Here is an 18,684-nt window from a genome sequence, read left to right as displayed (position 1 = left end):
AAAACTGCTTATTCAGCAAATCGCCCCGCGGCTACAGTCTGCAACGCGCGCTGGGATAGAGACGCAGGGTTACAGTGCTGCAGTTTCTGCCAGCCGCGCAAGCACCGCACTCAGGGCTGAATTCTGGGTTCGAGACGGGGGAAGGAAGCGGTCCATCTCGGTTCTCCACACCGGTCAGACCACAGAGGAGGCCAGCAGCCACCATGTTGGTAAACTGACGTCACCACACCTGTTTTTGACTGACCGCAGCTCATTCAGCCATAGAACAGGTAATTTCAGGCTGCAATTCGCCTGCGGCTTGCAGACAGATTGCTAGGGTTCAGCGCCTGGGTGCTTCTTAAAATCTGATCTTATCGGAGTGAACACCGAGCACGGGGCGGCCGAGTTCCGGCTCCCGGAACCGTCCCGGAACCGCCCTGGCTCAGGGCTGCGGAGCCTGCGGAGGCTGCTTCTTGGACCCTGCTACTATCAGAGCAAACACCAAGCACTAAGAAGCCGAATTCCAGCTCCCGGAACTGAGCCCGCGGGGACTGCTTCTTGGAGCTTACACTTATAGGAGCTTACACCGAGCACGGAGCGGCCGAGTTCCGGCTCCCGAAACTTCCCTGGACTGGGGCTAGGAGCCCGCGGAAACTGCGTCTCGGTCCGGGTCCTGCTGAGGGCCGGTCAGGACTCACCCGTTGCTTGGGTTGCCAGGCAAGGGGAACAAAATGCTGCCATTCGCATAGGATACCAACATGGCAGAGATCTGATGTCAGCAGAAAGCGGTGGAGGAGAGATCTTCATCAATACCAGCGGTGACATAAGCAGTTGGTCTCCTGGTAAGGGGGGTGAGGCTCAGTCACCCGAGTCTCCTCAATTTGTCCTCGAGCCAGAGGGAAGGAGCCGGGCCGCCGCCAGCCCCCGGAGCAGGCCCAGCAGCTCGCCAGCGTGGTGACCGCGTGACCCCAATTGAAGAGGGGGCGGAGCGGAGCCACCACCCACACCCGCCAGGTGGGCAGACCCACGACCCAGTAGTACATGGGCGTGGTAGGAGGGGCAGGGCAGAGCCGCCCTTCGCGCTTGCAAGGTAAACAGACCTGTGACAGCCTGGCGGGTCAGGCCCAGTGGCCTGCCAGTGTGGTACACACATCATCCCAACTCGAGTAGGGGCAGAGCAGATCCTTCTCCCACGCCCGGATCAGGCCCTGCCAGTGTGGTGGTCACGTGACCCCAATTGGAGTGGGGGCAGAGCGGAACCGCCACCCGTGCCCGCAGGGTGAGCAGACCAGTGATCAACCTGCAGATCAGGCCCAGGGGTCCGCAGGCGTCGTAGGAGGGGCAGGGCAGATCCAGATCCGCCGCCCCCGCCTTCAAGGTAGGCAGACCTAAAACAGACCGGCGGATCAGGCCCAGGAGCCTGCCGGCGTGGTACAAACACCACCCTAATTGGAGTAGTGACAGAGCAGAGTCACCTCCCTTGCCAGGAACAGGCCCAGCATCCTGCAGGCGGGGTAGTCACGACACCCCAATTGGAGTAGGGGCAGAGCAGAGCCTCCACCCGTGCCCAAAAGGTGGGCAGATCTGCGACCGACCAGCGGGACAGGCCCAGTGGCCTGCTGGTACGGCAGACACGTCACCCCATTTGGAATAGGGGCAGAGTAGAACTGCCGCCCGCGCCTGCAGGGTAGGCAAACCTGCAACCGACCGGAGGATCAGGCCCGGTGGCCTGCCGGCGTGGTACACTCGTCACCCCAATTGGAGTAGGGGCAGAACAGAGCCGCCACCAGCTCCCAGAACAGGCCCAGTGACCTGCTGGCGTGGTAGCCACGACACCCCAATTGGAATAAGGAGAGAGCAGAGCCGCCGCCCGCACCTGCAGGAAAGATACGCAAGCAGTATGAAAAGACAAGGAAAGAAAGGACCACAAGCAATGCAGGTCAATGCAACTTTAGAAGAGGTAACAGCTGCAGCAGATGGAATGTCAGATAAAGAATTCAGGATATACATGCTTCAGATGATCTGGAGTATCAAGGAAGACATTAAACAGCAAAATCAGACAATGAAAGATCACTTCGACAACGAATTACGCAAACAAATCCAGGAAGCAAAGGATCAACTATACAGGGAGATAGAGGTTATAAAAAACAAGCAATCAGAAATCCTAGAAATGCAGGAAGCAATAAACCAACTTAAAAACTCAATGGAGAATACGGCCAGCAGAGTAGAACACTTAGAAGATAGAACATCAGACAATGAAGACAAAGTATTTCAACTGGAAAAGAACATAGACAGCTCAGCAAGACTGTTAAGAAACCATGAGCAGAACATCCAAGAAATATGGGATAACATTAAGAGACCAAACTTAAGAGTCATTGGGATACAGGAAGGTACAGAGCTCCAAACCAAAGGAATGAGCAGTCTATTCAATGAAATAATACAAGAAAACTTCCCAGACTTGAACAATGAGACAGAATCCCAAATCCTAGAAGCCTACAGGACGCCGAATGTGCAAAATCATAAGAGATCCACACCTAGACACATTATAATGAAGATGCCCAACATACAGAATAAGGAAAGAATTTTAAAAGCTACAAGAGAAAGGAAGCAGATTACATTTAGGGGTAAGCCAATCAGGATAACAGCTGATCTTTCAACACAGACTCTGAAAGCTAGAAGATCCTGGAATAACATATTTCAAACACTGAAAGAAAATGGGTTCCAACCAAGAATTGTATATCCAGCGAAATTAAGCTTCAGGATGGAGAATGAAATTAAAACCTTCCACGATAAACAAAAGTTAAAAGAATTTGCAGCTAGAAAACCATCTCTTCAAAACATCCTCGCCAAAGCATTACAGGAAGAGGAAATGGAAAATAACAATGAAAACCAACAGTGGGAGGTAGGACAGTAAAGGGGGGGGGGGAATAATCAAAGAGGAAAACAAACAATGTTTAGTAACAGAAATAAACAAATATGGCTGGAACAACAACCCATATCTCAATAATAACCCTAAATGTTAATGGCTTAAACTCACCAATTAAGAGACACAGGCTAGTAGAATGGATCACAAAACAAGACCCAACAATATGCTGCCTACAGGAGACGCATTTGATAGGAAAAGACATACATAGGCTGAAGGTGAAAGGTTGGGAAAAATCATATCACTCATATGGACTTCGGAAACAAGCAGGCGTGTCCATACTCATATCAAATAAAATAGATTTCAAGCCAAAGTTAATCAAAAGAGATAAAGAGGGACACTACATACTGCTTAAGGGAACCATACACCAACAAGACATAACAATCATAAATATTTATGCCCCAAACAATGGTGCAGCTATGTTCGTCAAACAAACTCTTCTCAAGTTCAAGAGTCTAATAGACCACCACACCATAATCATGGGAGACTTCAACACACCTCTCTCGCCACTGGACAGATCTTCCAAACAAAAGTTGAATAAGGAAACTATAGAACTCAATAACACCATTAATAACCTAGACCTAATTGACATATATAGAGTATACCACCCAACATCAAGCAGTTACACTTTTTTCTCAGCAGCACATGGATCCTTCTCAAAAATAGATCATATATTATGTCACAGGGCAACTCTTAGACAATATAAAGGAGTAGAGATAATACCATGCATCTTATCTGATCATAATGGAATGAAACTGAAAATCAACAATAAAAGAAGGAAGGAAAAAGCATACATCAATTGGAGAATGAACAATAGGTTACTGAATGATCAATGGGTTATAGAAGACATCAAGGAGGAAATTAAAAAATTCTTAGAGATAAATGAAAACACAGACACAACATATCGGAATCTATGGGACACATTGAAAGCAGTTCTAAGAGGAAAATTCATTGCTTGGAGTGCATTCCTTAAAAAAAGAAAAAACCAACAAATAAATGATCTCATACTTCATCTCAAAATCCTTGAAAAAGAATAGCAAAACAACAGCAAAAGAAGTAGAAGGCAAGAAATAATTAAAATCAGAGCTGAAATTAATGAAATCGAAACAAAAGAAACAATTGAAAAAATTGACAAAACTAAAAGTTGGTTCTTTGAAAAAATAAACAAAATCGACAGACCCTTAGCGATGCTAGCGAAGAGAAGAAGAGAGAGAACTCAGATTACTAGCATACGGGATGAAAAAGGCAATATCACAACAGACACTTCAGAAATACAGAAGATAATCAAAAACTATTTTGAATCCTTATACTCCAATAAATTAGAAGATTGTGAAGGTATAGATAAATTTCTTAAGTCATATGATCTGCCCAGATTGAGTCAGGAGGATATAGAAAACCTAAACAGACCAATATCAATTGAGGAGATAGAAGAAACCATAAAAAGACTACCAACTAAGAAAAGCCCAGGTCCGGATGGGTATACAGCAGAATTTTACAAAACCTTTAAAGAAGAACTAATACCAATACTTTTCAAGCTACTTCAGGAAATAGAAAAGGAGGGAGAACTTCCAAATTCATTCTATGAGGCCAACATCACCCTGATACCTAAACCAGACAAAGACACTTCAAAGAAAGAAAACTACAGACCAATATCTCTAATGAACCTAGATGCAAAAATCCTCAATAAAATTCTGGCGAATCGGATACAAAAACATATCAAAAAAATTGTACACCATGATCAAGAAGGATTCATCCCTGGGATGCAAGGCTGGTTCAATATACGGAAATCAATAAATGTTATTCACCACATCAATAGACTTAAAAATAAGAACCATATGATCATCTCGATAGATGCGGAAAAAGCATTCGACAAAGTACAGCATCCCTTTATGTTCAAAACTCTAGAAAAACTAGGGATAACAGGAACATACCTCAATATTGTAAAAGCAATCTATGCTAAGCCTCAGGCTAGCATCATTCTGAATGGAGAAAAACTGAAGGCATTCCCTCTAAAATCTGGAACAAGACAGGGATGCCCTCTCTCTCCACTTCTCTTCAACATAGTTCTCGAAACACTGGCCAGAGCAATTAGACAGACGAAAGAAATTAAAGGCATAAAAATAGGAAAAGAAGAAATTAAATTATCACTATTTGCAGATGATATGATTCTATATCTAGCAGACCCAAAAGGCTCTACAAAGAAACTATTAGAGCTAATAAATGAATTCAGCAAAGTGGCAGGATTTAAAATCAACACGCATAAATCAAAGGCATTCCTGTATATCAGCGACAAATCCTCTGAAATGGAAATGAGGACAACCACTCCATTCACAATATCTTCAAAAAAAATAAAATACTTGGGAATCAACCTAACAAAAGAGGTGAAAGACTTATACAATGAAAACTACAGAACCCTAAAGAGAGAAATAGAAGAAGATCTTAGAAGATGGAAAAATATACCCTGTTCATGGATAGGCAGAACTAACATCATCAAAATGGCGATATTACCAAAAGTTCTCTATAGGTTTAATGCAATGCCAATCAAAATCCCAACGCCATTTCTTGTAGAAATAGAGAAAGCAATCATGAAATTCATATGGAAAAATAAAAGACCCAGAATAGCAAAAACAATGCTAAGCAAGAAGTGTGAATCAGGCGGTATAGCAATACCAGACTTCAAACTATACTACAGAGCAATAGTAACAAAAACAGCATGGTACTGGTACCAAAACAGGCGGGTGGACCAATGGTACAGAATAGAGGACACAGAAACCAATCCACAAAACTACAACTATCTTATATTTGATAAAGGGGCCAAAAGCATGCAATGGAGGAAGGATAGCATCTTCAGCAAATGGTGCTGGGAAAACTGGAAATCCATATGCAACAAAATGAAACTGAATCCCTTTCTCTCGCCATGCACAAAAGTGAATTCAAAATGGATCAAGGAGCTTGATATCAAATCAGAGACGCGCCGTCTGATAGAAGAAAAAGTTGGCTACGATCTACATTCGGTGGGGTCGGGCTCCAAGTTCCTCAATAGGACACCCATAGCACAAAAGTTAATAACTAGAATCAACAAATGGGACTTACTCAAACTAAAAAGTTTTTTCTCAGCAAAAGAAACAATAAGAGAGGTAAATAGGGAGCCTACATCCTGGGAACAAATCTTTACTCCTCACACTTCAGATAGAGCCCTAATATCCAGAGTATACAAAGAACTCAAAAAATTAGACAATAAGAGAACAAACAACCCAATCAACAAATGGGCCAAGGACCTGAACAGACACTTCTCAGAGGAGGACATACAGTCAATCAACAAGTACATGAAAAAATGCTCACCATCTCTAGCTGTCAGAGAAATGCAAATCAAAACCACCCTAAGATACCATCTCACTCCAGTAAGATTGGCAGCCATTAGGAAGTCAAACAACAACAAGTGCTGGCGAGGATGTGGGGAAAAGGGTACACTTGTACATTGCTGGTGGGACTGCAGATTGGTGCAGCCAATTTGGAAAGCAGTATGGAGATTTCTTGGAAAGCTGGGAATGGAGCCACCATTTGACCCAGCTATTCCCCTTCTTGGTCTATTCCCTAAAGACCTAAAAAGAGCATGCTACAGGGACACTGCTACATCCATGTTCATTGCAGCACAGTTCACAATAGCAAGACTGTGGAACCAACCTAGATGCCCTTCAATAGACGAATGGATAAAAAAAATGTGGCATTTATACACAATGGAGTATTACTCTGCATTAAAAAATGACAAAATCATAGAATTTACAGGGAAATGGATGGCATTAGAGCAGATTATGCTAAGTGAAGCTAGCCAATCCCTAAAAAACAAATGCCAAATGTCTTCTTTGATATAAGGAAAGTAACTAAGAACAGAGTAGGGACGAAGAACAGGAGAAGAAGATTAACATTTAACAGGGATGAGAGGTGGGAGGGAAAGGGAGAGAGAAGGGAAATTGCACGGTAATGGAAGGAGACCCTCAGGGTTATACAGTGGAGGGGGTAGAGAGAGAGGAGGGGAGGGGAGGGGAGAGGTGGGGAGGGGGGAGGGTGGAGGATGGGAAAGGCAGCGGAGCACAACAGACACTAGTATGGCAATATGTAAATCAATGGATGTGTAACTGATGTGAATCTGCAATTTGTGTATGGGGTGAAGGTGGGAGTTCATAACCCACTTGAATCAAAGTGTGGAATATGATATGTCAAGAAATTTGTAATGTTTTGAACAACCCACAATAAAAAATTAAAAAAAAAAAAGTGAAAGGTAAAGATACACATACTCAAAAAAAAAAAAAAAAAGAAAATAATTTCTGTCTATTGAGTGGGAAGCAGTGAGACTCAAATCAGTAGGAACCTCTAAAGGGCATTCTCGGGGCTCACTTCACTTCCTCAGAATAGAAGGAAAGCACTCCAACCAGGAACGAGAAGAGTATGTCCCTGTCCTTTGGACCTGATTAAGCTTCTGAGAATTTACCTGACTTGACACAAGCAGTTCTTTGAGAATGCCTTATTGTACTTTGCTTTAAACCATTGAGCAGGGAGATGTTCCTTTGCTGGTTCTTTTAAACAACACCTTTTATACTTATGAGGAACTGATATATGTGTTACTATCTCTGAAATGGAAACACATTCTGAGCCTTTCTAAATCACACACAGTGCCTGGGAACTATCAGGCACTGTGTGTCCCTCTGTACACTGATAAATCTTAGGTCTTATTCCGCTGTGCACTCTGGACACAGTGTCATAGATATGAACTAATTATTCAAGGTCAGATCTTTCAGAATTCTCATGTACTTTAGATTTCATGATAAATTCTGATATTCAAAGGACATGCTTAAACAAGCAATCCATCTCATTCAATTACCACAGAATTTTAAGTCCATGTTCATTATCCAAATTAGTGCTCTAATGCTTGAATTGTGTGCTGCACAATCAAATTAGTGACTTAAAGATATGGTTTCATGGACATTTTACTTCCTTATAATATTTGGTATCTGGTTAAGACAAGTAGGAACAAACCTTCTGGATGAACACATGAGGGGAAAAAAAATGAAAAACAAAGTACATATGTACCGAGAATAGTTCTTCTGAACAAGCCTTGATTGGTTTGTGTGGAAAAGGGCCAAAAAGCCCTCTCTGTGACTGGAAAAATGTCCCCAGTCAGGTAATATTTTCCTTGTCTCCACATATTTTTATGGTTTGCATTATCACTTTCTATTTATAGAAAGACACACTAGGTACCTTGATAGAGAACTTGCAGACTTTTCCTTCTGCAAAAAAAAAAAAAAACCTCACAGTTCATGCCTTCCTGTCCCCGGCAGAGCTCAGGACACGGGTGGGTGTGCATTTTAGCCTATAGAAGAATTCACCATTTCAACTTGTGTTGGGTATTTGTCTGGAGAAGCTAAGTTACACAGAACAGAATATAGCACCTTAAAAAAAAAGAAAAAACTACCCACAAACTAAAGGCTAATAAGTTAGAACATTAGAAAAGAGTAGAATTAGGTGTGAATTTAAAACAAACTTTAAAGTGTAGCCACAAAGCCTTTGAGTGTTAAGTATTTTTATGGCATTGCTAAGATTTGGGGCCTTAGATGGATTCTAAGCCTAAAGGTACCTGATTATAGACTGTTCTAAAATTGTCTTCAAAATTAGCAGATATTCAAATACAGATTGCATATTTATCTTTTATCAGGAACCAAATCTGGAGATTTTACTTATTTCAAAGAAGTAAAATTAAGAACCACTGATGAATACCCTTATACAAGTAAGAATGCCCTTATTTTTCACTCCCAGTCATTTTCATCTACTTAAAAAGCACAGAGAGGTAGGCTACGTACATGCTTCATACTCTAGTAAGAATTTTACAATATAATAACAAAAAGATACAAACTGCTCATGTCCCATAGGTTATAGTCTGCTAACATCTAACTGTTCTAAAATATCTAGTTTGGACCAGACTTATACATATTTTCATCACCTCTGATTTTATTTCACTGACATTCAAATCAAATAATATCCCAATGAATTCAAATTTATTAACAGAAAGATAAAAGCAATTCTATTTCATGTTTATGAAAATGTATTTAAAGAAAATTGAATCATACATTTTTATTATGTGGTGTAATATCATACATTATTGATTGTCAGCTTTCCTTTTACTTGTTAAAATATGCAGCATTTGGTTTTGATATTTTAAGTGTTTTGCACATTTACAAAAATAAAATAGTCAGCACTTTGAAGTTATTGTGCTATCCAACCTCATCCTAATGCAAAAGTATAGTAAGTTTCTTCTTGCAAATTAATAATAAAAATATATTTAAAAAGCCAAAATCATTTGAAACTTCTCTTATTCCCTTCTAGGATTCATAGTGCTTCTTTACATTTTCATGAGTTTTATTTTTATTAAATATTTAAAAATCTTCAAATCAAATCATTTGATGCTGAAATAATTTGTTCCTTTCATGTACTTACTTTGTTAAACTTCTTGTTCCTCCATTTATAGAATATTAGTCTTTTGACACAGGACAATATGACTCTTGTGAATGGTTTTCAAATTTCGTCATTGTTTTCCTGATATATGAACAGTCAGGTCAAAGATCTGTCTACAGTCCTTATGAGATAATGGTTATTTTGTTTTAGACTCATTTTTTCTTCTTTATCCCATGGTGTGATGGAGAAATTAGTAAGTCACGTTTCCATCAATATTGCTTATAATCTCTCTACCAGGTTTGCATCACAGTACCTGAGGTGATAGTAAAAATTGAGACTTTCTTATATTGGAAAGAAAAACCTTTTCCCATAGGCTCATATATCCCTATTTTTAAATATGATAAACTAATATACAAGGTAATTAATAACTTAAGGCCAGTCTTATGTAGTGAAAACAAACATTATGTAAAGAACTTTACATTGTGATTATTATCAAATTTGTATTGTTTTTCTCATACTTAACTATTTAATCAGTAGAACTTCAACTAAATTATTTTTATTAAATGTCTACTCCTTATTTCACATACTGATAGTAAATCTGCCTTTAAAACATGAAGTTTGTGATTTTCTTCTCATATTTCCCTCACTCTTGAACAAAACATGCACTTAGCACATTTTAACACCATTTATTAGCTTCCTAAATAATATTTATGTATATTAATGTTAGAAACCTTAAATCCCACTATACTTTTATAATTGCTTTTTATCACCAGAACTCATTTAGGTTAATTCCCAGATTTATACTCTGCCTTTTTTCTTGTTTCATGTCTGGGATTCCATTTGGGACCTATTATTATTTTTTCTTCCTAAAGAAGAGTTTTTATTATTTTCTTACAGGTTCTTTTGCTGGCAGTGAATATTTAATTCCTCATATGCAAATGCTTTGATGTTACCTTTGTTATTAAAATATACTTATTTACAATGGAGGAATTCAACTTGAAAATTGTACACTTCAGCATCTTGAAGATGCTCCACTGTCCTCTGGCCCTTAATGCTCAGAAGCCACTCAGTCACTCCTGTGAGATTAATCTCTGGCTATTTTTTAAAATTTTTATGCTTTGTTTACTTCATTACTTCTGGGAAATTCTCATTCATTATCTCATACAAAAATCCCCTGTGCTCCATTTTAGCTATTTGGTTTTTATTTATTTTGGTTTAGAGGATATTACATCTTCTCATTGTCTCCTCTCCTACCTATTCTTTATGTCTATATTTTATTTGTCCCTGTTTCTCTCTAGCTCAGCTGTGTCAAACTTGTTCTTAGTTCAAATGTGTAGTATCATTTTTTTATGGTTTCTAATTCTTAGGTTACTTTTTTCTTTCCCTTAACGTTGTTGCATACTATATCACAATGTGTATCTGTAACTCCCACAGCCAGTAGCCCTCTGGAACAACTTCTACAGAATGTTTTTTGACTGATTCTAGCTCATGCATTTTCATTCTGGCATCTACTTCCTATCTTTGTGTATTTAAATAAATGTTTTCAAAAATATTTGAGTCCTAAGAAGATATTATATTCTTTCAGAGATGAACTTCTCTTTCTTCTGCTGAGAAGAAGTGTGTGCTAGGAGGTCCACACTAAAACTTGAGAATTGTGAGAGCTAATTACCTAAATGGCCAGGTTCTCCAGCCTCTTGCCCAGAGCAAGGGATGTTATACTAGGGCTTCCACCTTTGCAATCACTGAATAGTAACTCTCATCTTTCCAGCTCAGAGAAACTGTTGAATGGAACTTTCACCCACAGATGCACGTGGAGGATTGGCAGAAGTTTCCAAAACAGAGAGGGCAAAAAGGGGCTACCTCTCAGGAAGGGTCCATCTTCCTGGTGGCCTACATCTCTGACTTGCTGTCTGCTGCCTGTTGTAGTTGTGGTTCAAAATTACCCTAAGAAACATTCATTCTCTCCCTCATTTTTATATGAGGCTCTCATTGATTTAGTAAGTTGTTTTTCAATCCAATTTCTTAGATGCCTTTGTGAAGAGATGATATGAATTACTTGTTCACCATTTACTGGAAATGTATGATACATAAAGTTTAGCTTTTCACAGAAATTTTTCTGTAAACATATTATGTTTGAAAGACGATAACAATCTGTAAGTGTGTTGTGGTGATCTTAATGTTACTAATTTTTTATGTAAAACTTCCCAAAGGACATTTATTTTAAGTCAAGAGACAAAAGAGGGACATAGTTTTTACATGAAGATATTAATTATAATATTTTTAAATCCTTAGAAAATGAGATGTATCAAGTGTAAACTGTGGAGAAATAGGTGTGCTAGCTATGGTAGTATATGATTAAACTGAAGATTAATGAATAAAGGAAACAGGATCATAAACCCAAAGTTCTAGAAGACAAATTACTAAAAATCTGTAGTAATTATTTCTCAATGGTGGTTTAAATTTTTATTTATACTTCTACTTAATTTGCTAATCACAAAATTATACTATATCTAGAATGATGAAAACTATTCTTTAAAGTCCATCTGAAATGAAATATGGAAAAATATAATCAGTACTAATGAGAATTTCAGTTTTCTTTCAGTGTTTTCGTCCTTCACATATTCTCTTAAGATTAGCTTGCTCTGCTTCTTATTATCAAAATAAAGTGTATGATTTTTAATTAATGTTAAAAAAATAAAAAAAAATCTTCCCTGGAAATAATGTAACTTTGGCTCTTGATTATATGTTACATATAATTGTTCCTGAAATAAATGAAAATCTTGCAAAAGTATATATGGTAAAGTTTCTGCCAAAACATTCTCTAGACAACATAGCTGTTAGCTGGTGTTTATAAGTTTGCAAAAGGAGTCGATATGAATCAGGATTCTTTTCTTTTATTCTTTTCAAGATGATCTGGTTTTTCAAAAGAAAGATGGGCTTGCAATGCTTAATATAAGGCCTTATTTAAAATTATTTCACAGGGCATTAATTTTTCAATCATTTTTCTCAATATAAAAATATAGTTCAACAAAGAAGGTGGTCTTTTAGAAACTTTACATAAGTAAAACATCCATGCCATTCAAAACAGAAAACTTTGTAGAGTATACCCTTTGTCCAAAAAATACCATAATGTGAAAGAACAATATGAATGAATTGCAGAAAGATACATTCTTCAGATGGATGAAATGTGTTCTTTTTTGTTCCATTGTCAAGTTACTTCTTTCAAAGAACCCATAAGTACTTTATCTCTTTGTAGATAGTGAAAGAAAAAGAATTTATAATTCTTCCCATAATTGTCTGAGTGTCCAAATGTAATTGTTGTCCTATCAATCACCTCCTACTAACTCCAGCTTTGTTTTCTTTGTCACTCTTGGCAACACCCAGAATTTCTTCTGAAGTTGCAAGAGCTGTTACCTAGTATTTATCATATTTAGCCTTTGTGAACCTATAGATACTACTTTATTTACAATAGTTTTCAGTAATAGATAAAACAATTGAAGAAAAATTCTTTATGTCCTTGAATTGTTTCTTGTCTGCTCAGCCAGTAAACTTGACCTTAGCATAAGGAAAGAATGGCTAATTGAGCCAATGATAATTAGGATACTGAGTGACTAACTTATTTGGAATACAGAAGGCTGTTCTTTGCAAAGTAATCCTGTAACATTGTAATTTTTACTTTCTTTACAATTAAATAACTTTCAAACAAACATTTGGTCACTCTTGATATTTAGATAAACAAACCAGCAAATGTTTTTGGATTCTAAATTTGTTCAGATTTTTAATTCTGTTTTTCTTACAAAATTAGTTGACCAGATGGTTCTATGCTGAACTTGGATATGAAAGTTTTAAGCAAAAATTCCTTTTTTTCTGTCTTCAGATAATTTTATAAAATTAATCTTTATTACATCCATTTGCTTATTTAGTATTCCACTTTGTATGATTTTAAGATACATGTGTGTATGTGTATATAGTGAGATAAAAACAGTAAAATGAGTAGAAGATAAGAACAACACCAAGGGAAAATGAGAGAATAAAAAGTAAGAGAAGAAACAACACTGCTACATGACAAGTTCTCCAAGTTGTTTTTCAAAATGTATTTCTGTTGGCTGCAGAATATAAATTTGACTCAAAATCCTCCAGTAATTAATATTAAAGAAGAAATATGGTAAGAAACATTATTTAGTAAAATGGAAATGAGCAGTTGTTTAAAGGAAACATAACTCTTTTTGATACTAAAATTAGAGAGAAATTAATTCTGTGAATTCTCAAGAAAAAAAAAAGATCCCATATTATCCAAACAATAATTCTTATAGTAAACAAAGCAACTTGTTTCAAGATGTTCTTTCTAGCATAACAGGCTCATTAGGGATAGATGGGGAAAGATCATCATTCATTTCATGAAAAATAGTTCAGTGGGGGGTCTGGGATGAGGCCAAGTGTATGGTTTGCTTCTAGTCTGGTGTAATCAAAGCTCCTGCTGGATCCTTTTCTATAAATTATGGTTCTTTACACTAAGCCTTTCATTTGTATTAAAAAGTAGTGATTCCAAGATTTTAATCCTCGGTCAGTAGCTATTTTAAATTTCAAGTTAAGCATAGAGTCAGGCAGAGGCAATACCAGTGCACTCAGTTGGCATGTGAGAGATATGCACTTTGGGGGATGGAAAATCACCCAAGCAAGAACCTGATAAAGAGAAGATTGCTGCCCTCTCTATCTCGAAGAGGTATATTTATGGATATAGTCCCAACAGATGTTATGATTTAGAGTAGGAAGGTAGTACTCTGCTTACTGTCTCTGCAAATATATCCTCCAAAGGTTTGCCTCCATAGGGGTAGGAAGGCAGAATCTATACCTAACTCACATAAAGACTGTCATGAATCCCTCACTTACTATGGCTCAGTGATATAGCAACAGCCCTGTACTAATAGAGTTTAAATTTCAGATTTCATGGTATATGAATCTTGAAGAATGACACAGGGACTGGGGTTGTGGCTCAGAGGTAGAGCACTCGCCTAGCATGCAAGAGGTACTGAATTTGATCCTTAGCACCACATAAAAATAAAATGGGGATATTGTGTCCACCTATAGCTATAAAGTTCATTTAAAAAAAAAAGAATGACACAAAATATAAACGTTTACATTAGCTTTTCAGACTACAAATCTTAGTAAAGAATTCATGTACATTATGATCAGTCGCCAACCATGTCACTTGTTTCAAATCTTTTGATGATTATTTCTGAGCATCTATTAGTAAGTCTTATACCCAGAGAGCAAAGAGTTGAATTATGCTGCCTCCCACTCTCACAGTGGCAAATGATGTGTCATTTTAGGAAAATAAATAATGTAAGAGGGATAAGATTAAGAAAGAAAGATGTGCCATAACAGCTAAGTGGAGGACGAGGAAGAAAAAGAAAAGTGACAATGCTTGAAGCAAAAAATTCGAATTGGCAATGTTGATATTTTTATTCAAGAGACTGAACATGCAACCAGATAAAAGCAGGAACCTGTTGATACAAATGAGGAAACTGGTTGAGATGAGAAATATGAAGATGTTACAGAAGAAGTGATGCTGGCCCAAAATTTACATATAAGCAAACCTTAGAGTTATTCCACCATAAGAAAAAACACAAGGGTAACATTTTAGAAGCTGATCCAGATTTTGAAAGGAGTGTGGTCCATTCACCAGGGCAGAGAAAAGAGTCTCTCTTTGTACCTGGGATTATGCACAGAAAAAAAACACAAGTGTGGTTCAAATTACTCTTGGTTAGTTTGTACACAAAGAAACAAAGTACTTTGGTTCTTAATGTCTCTAATATTTTCAATTTCAGTCTACTAACTGAATATTAAGTTTCACTCTTTTTTGATGTACCCATTATTTTTAAGCAACAGTAACAGTTTTAAAAGTTTTGATTTAAAAAAATGTTAAAGATCAGAGAGTAATCACAGTAGTCCCATTGATTATTAAATTGCTTTATATGTTTGCAGATTTTATTTTTACAGTTCTAAACTAATATGCAAAGTGAGAACTACTTGTATTAAAATGTCCAAGTATGCAAATAAATAAATTAGTTGGAATATAATATTGGTAAAATAAAAATAAATTTTGTGTATGAAGAAACACTTTGAAGTGTTATTAAGAACAACAAAAAGAAAATGTATTCATTTTGATTGTATTCATAACTTCCTCAATGACATAAGCAAAATTAAAACACAGCAAACTAGAAATACATATTTGTAGCATATATGGAATACAAAGTCTTAATAACCAAGGTAGAGAACTCCCCCCAAAATGACAAAGATCTCAAGTGATAAATGGGATATCAGAGGAAAAAAAAAAAGATTATGATTGCAAGAAACTAAAAAATACCTTAGTTTGCACAAATTAAAAGGAATTAATAGAAAAGCTAGAAGTTCATTTGTTCTACCTGGGGGTTAAGGCTTGTAGCTATAAAGTTAGGAATTATTTATTCATAATAAAATTTGAATAATCAGAAAAAGTATGAGAAAATTGGCATACCCGTGAGCAGCACTTGAGATACTGCAAATTAGTACAATTTTGTTAGAGAGAAATTTGTCAATGTATGACAAAAGTTTCAAAACTTTTTTTCTTATGGCTCAATTTCAATTCTACAAATTTAACTGTAAGAAATAATTATGAATTAATAAAAAAATAATATTAAAGGATAGTCTTTATTTTTACTTAGAGAATAAAATGAATAATTTCAATATTCAATGGGAGAAAAGTAAGTGGTCATATCTTCACTTAATGAAATGTGTTTAATTAAGTAAAATTCATGGGAGGTCACAAATTCTTTTCTTTCCATATGCCTGTATGCAATAACACCGAGAGGAACATAAGTTCTTTAACTCCTCCCTGAGAGAGTATTGAAATAAAAATCTGATAAAAAATACTTAAGGTTAAAAAGTAAACTATAAAGTAGTATGCAAAGACAACTTGTGGGGAAGGAACAATTTTGTAAATATTGTTGTGTTTGCTTTTGTAGAGGGTAGGGGTGGTACCAGGGATTGAACTCAGGGGCACTTGACCAATGAGTCACATCCCCAGCCCTATTTTTGAATTTTGTTTATGGACAAGGTCTCACTGAGTTGTTTAGCACCTCACTTTCTCTGAGTCTGGCTTTGAACCTGCGATCTTCCTGTCTGAGCCTTTTGAAGCCACTGGGATTGCTGGCGTGCACTGCATGGCTTGCATTTGCTTTTAATTCCAATTAATTGCAGATTATTTAGTTAGCTTTTGCACAATGGTGTCCAGAATACCCAACAAGAACAATTTGGGAAAGGGAAAGTTTATTTACGGCTCATGATTTCAGAGGTCTCAGTCCTAGACAGCTGATTCTATTGCTCTAGGCCTAAAGTGATAGAGCATATCCTGGAAGAAAGGCTCACCAGAGGAGAGCAGCTGAACTCAGAAAGCAGAGAAAGAGGGTAGGGGGCAGGGACCATTTGGAAGGAAGGGGAGGCCCCCAGTGCCCCAACTCCTCCAGTGCATCCACTTCCCTGCAGTTACCACCCAGTCCATTCAAACCAGGATGGACCAACAAGGTTATAGCTCTCACAATTCAATCACTTCACCCCTGAATATTCTTATTAACTGCAAAGTTTTATTTTTGCTAAATAGTATGTAAGTTTATTATTTAGATGACTGATTTGTATAATAAACATATATTAAAGCTTTAAAACATCCTAACACTGGTTTACATACAAAAAACAATATTCTAGCCTCATAATGACCATATAAGATAAATAGAATTTTTTCATTCATCTTATCAACACAGTGAAGTTAAGTAATGATTTCAGGGACAGCAAGTCAGCACCTGCCTAAAAAGCTTGAACCAAGGACACATGATTAAGGCTCAGAGGGAAACAATCTATCTCCTCTCATGCCACATTGTAGAGCAAAACTGATTTACTGGGAGCTGTTCAATACATACTGGGCATCTTACCTGGAAAGTGCAAAAATGGTGGTCTGCTGGTAAGGGCAGGAGAATTCAGACATGACTGAGGAGAACAGTTATCAGAGTTTGATGTGAGATATTCACCAGAAACTCATCTGTCTCTCCTATGACATCTTAGTACTCTTGGGACTCCCTACGTTCATCACCATTGGGTATAATGGGATGCGTGGGGAAAGTAGTCAAGAATGCTTGATGTGTCAATGCTAGCTTTCCATGTCCTTCCCAGATAGTGCCTGAGCTAACACATCAAATCGACCATGTTAAAGAATTACACTTTATAAAGTAAAGGACTATTTTTAAAATTAATTTCTTTCCTTTTATTTATTTATTTTGTGACTTCGTTATGTTCATCATGTGTCTCAGTTCAGGATACATATTGATCTGGGCAAGATTCAACTTTTGTTTTAATTTTTTATTCCTGTTTGTTCCAATCTTCTACTCCTATTTAACTAACAAAAACGTCAACCATTTAAATACACACACACATTCTCTCTCTCTCTCTCTCTCTCTCTCTCTCTCTCTCTCTCTCTCTCTCTTTCTCTCTCTCACACACATACACACACACATCTTTTCATATGCAAGCATTTTTGTAAAATATACATTTTGTGTGTGCATTTTTATTTTTTTCACTCAATAGCTTGTTTTAAGTTCTACCTAACTCACTGCCTATATATCTCACTCACTGCTTCTTACTGAATACGTCACAATATCCAATCAGGATGTGTTTTAACTTCAAGGGCTCTTTTCCACTTGAAGCTCTGAACAAAAATAGTAATAAGCCACTGAAGTAAACTAAGTCAACATATCAAAGGAAAAATTGACTTGATGTAGTGCTAGCCCATTCATATCTTCCTTCCTGATCTCTATTATATTTTTATTTTTATGCAAAATTAAGCAAATATCTGTCATGGCTTTTAGCTTTTTCATATGACATGCTAAAATTTAGAAGTTATTATTTATTATTTGGTTTTGGAGAATTAAAATAGTCATCAAATGTTTTCACTTATTTTCACCCCATATTATAATTCATTCTTCCTCTACATGAAATGTTCTAGGACCATATCTGTTTGTGTATAATTTTACAGATATTCATGTAACTTTCATATTGGAAAGTTGTTGAAGAATCACACATCAAAATTACAATCAAACTAAAACTCCAGATATATTCAGGATTCTGGAAAATCAATTTACTCAAATAAATAATTTGGCTTCAGTACATTTTGAAATTAGGTGTAGGTAGAAAAAATTAGATGACTGAACCCACTCTATAGAATGTTTTTATAGAGGAATCAAAGAACAATAAGCATAGTCTAAATTTTAAATAATTAAAAGTGTTCATTTCAATGGAGTTTAGAAGAT

This window comes from Marmota monax, unplaced genomic scaffold (genome assembly GCF_021218885.2).
Source record: "Marmota monax isolate L192 unplaced genomic scaffold, Marmota_monax_Labrador192_F-V1.1 WCK01_AAM20220418_F8-fsc00034, whole genome shotgun sequence".
NCBI lineage: Eukaryota > Metazoa > Chordata > Mammalia > Rodentia > Sciuridae > Marmota > Marmota monax.
This window is presented reverse-complemented; position numbering follows the sequence as displayed.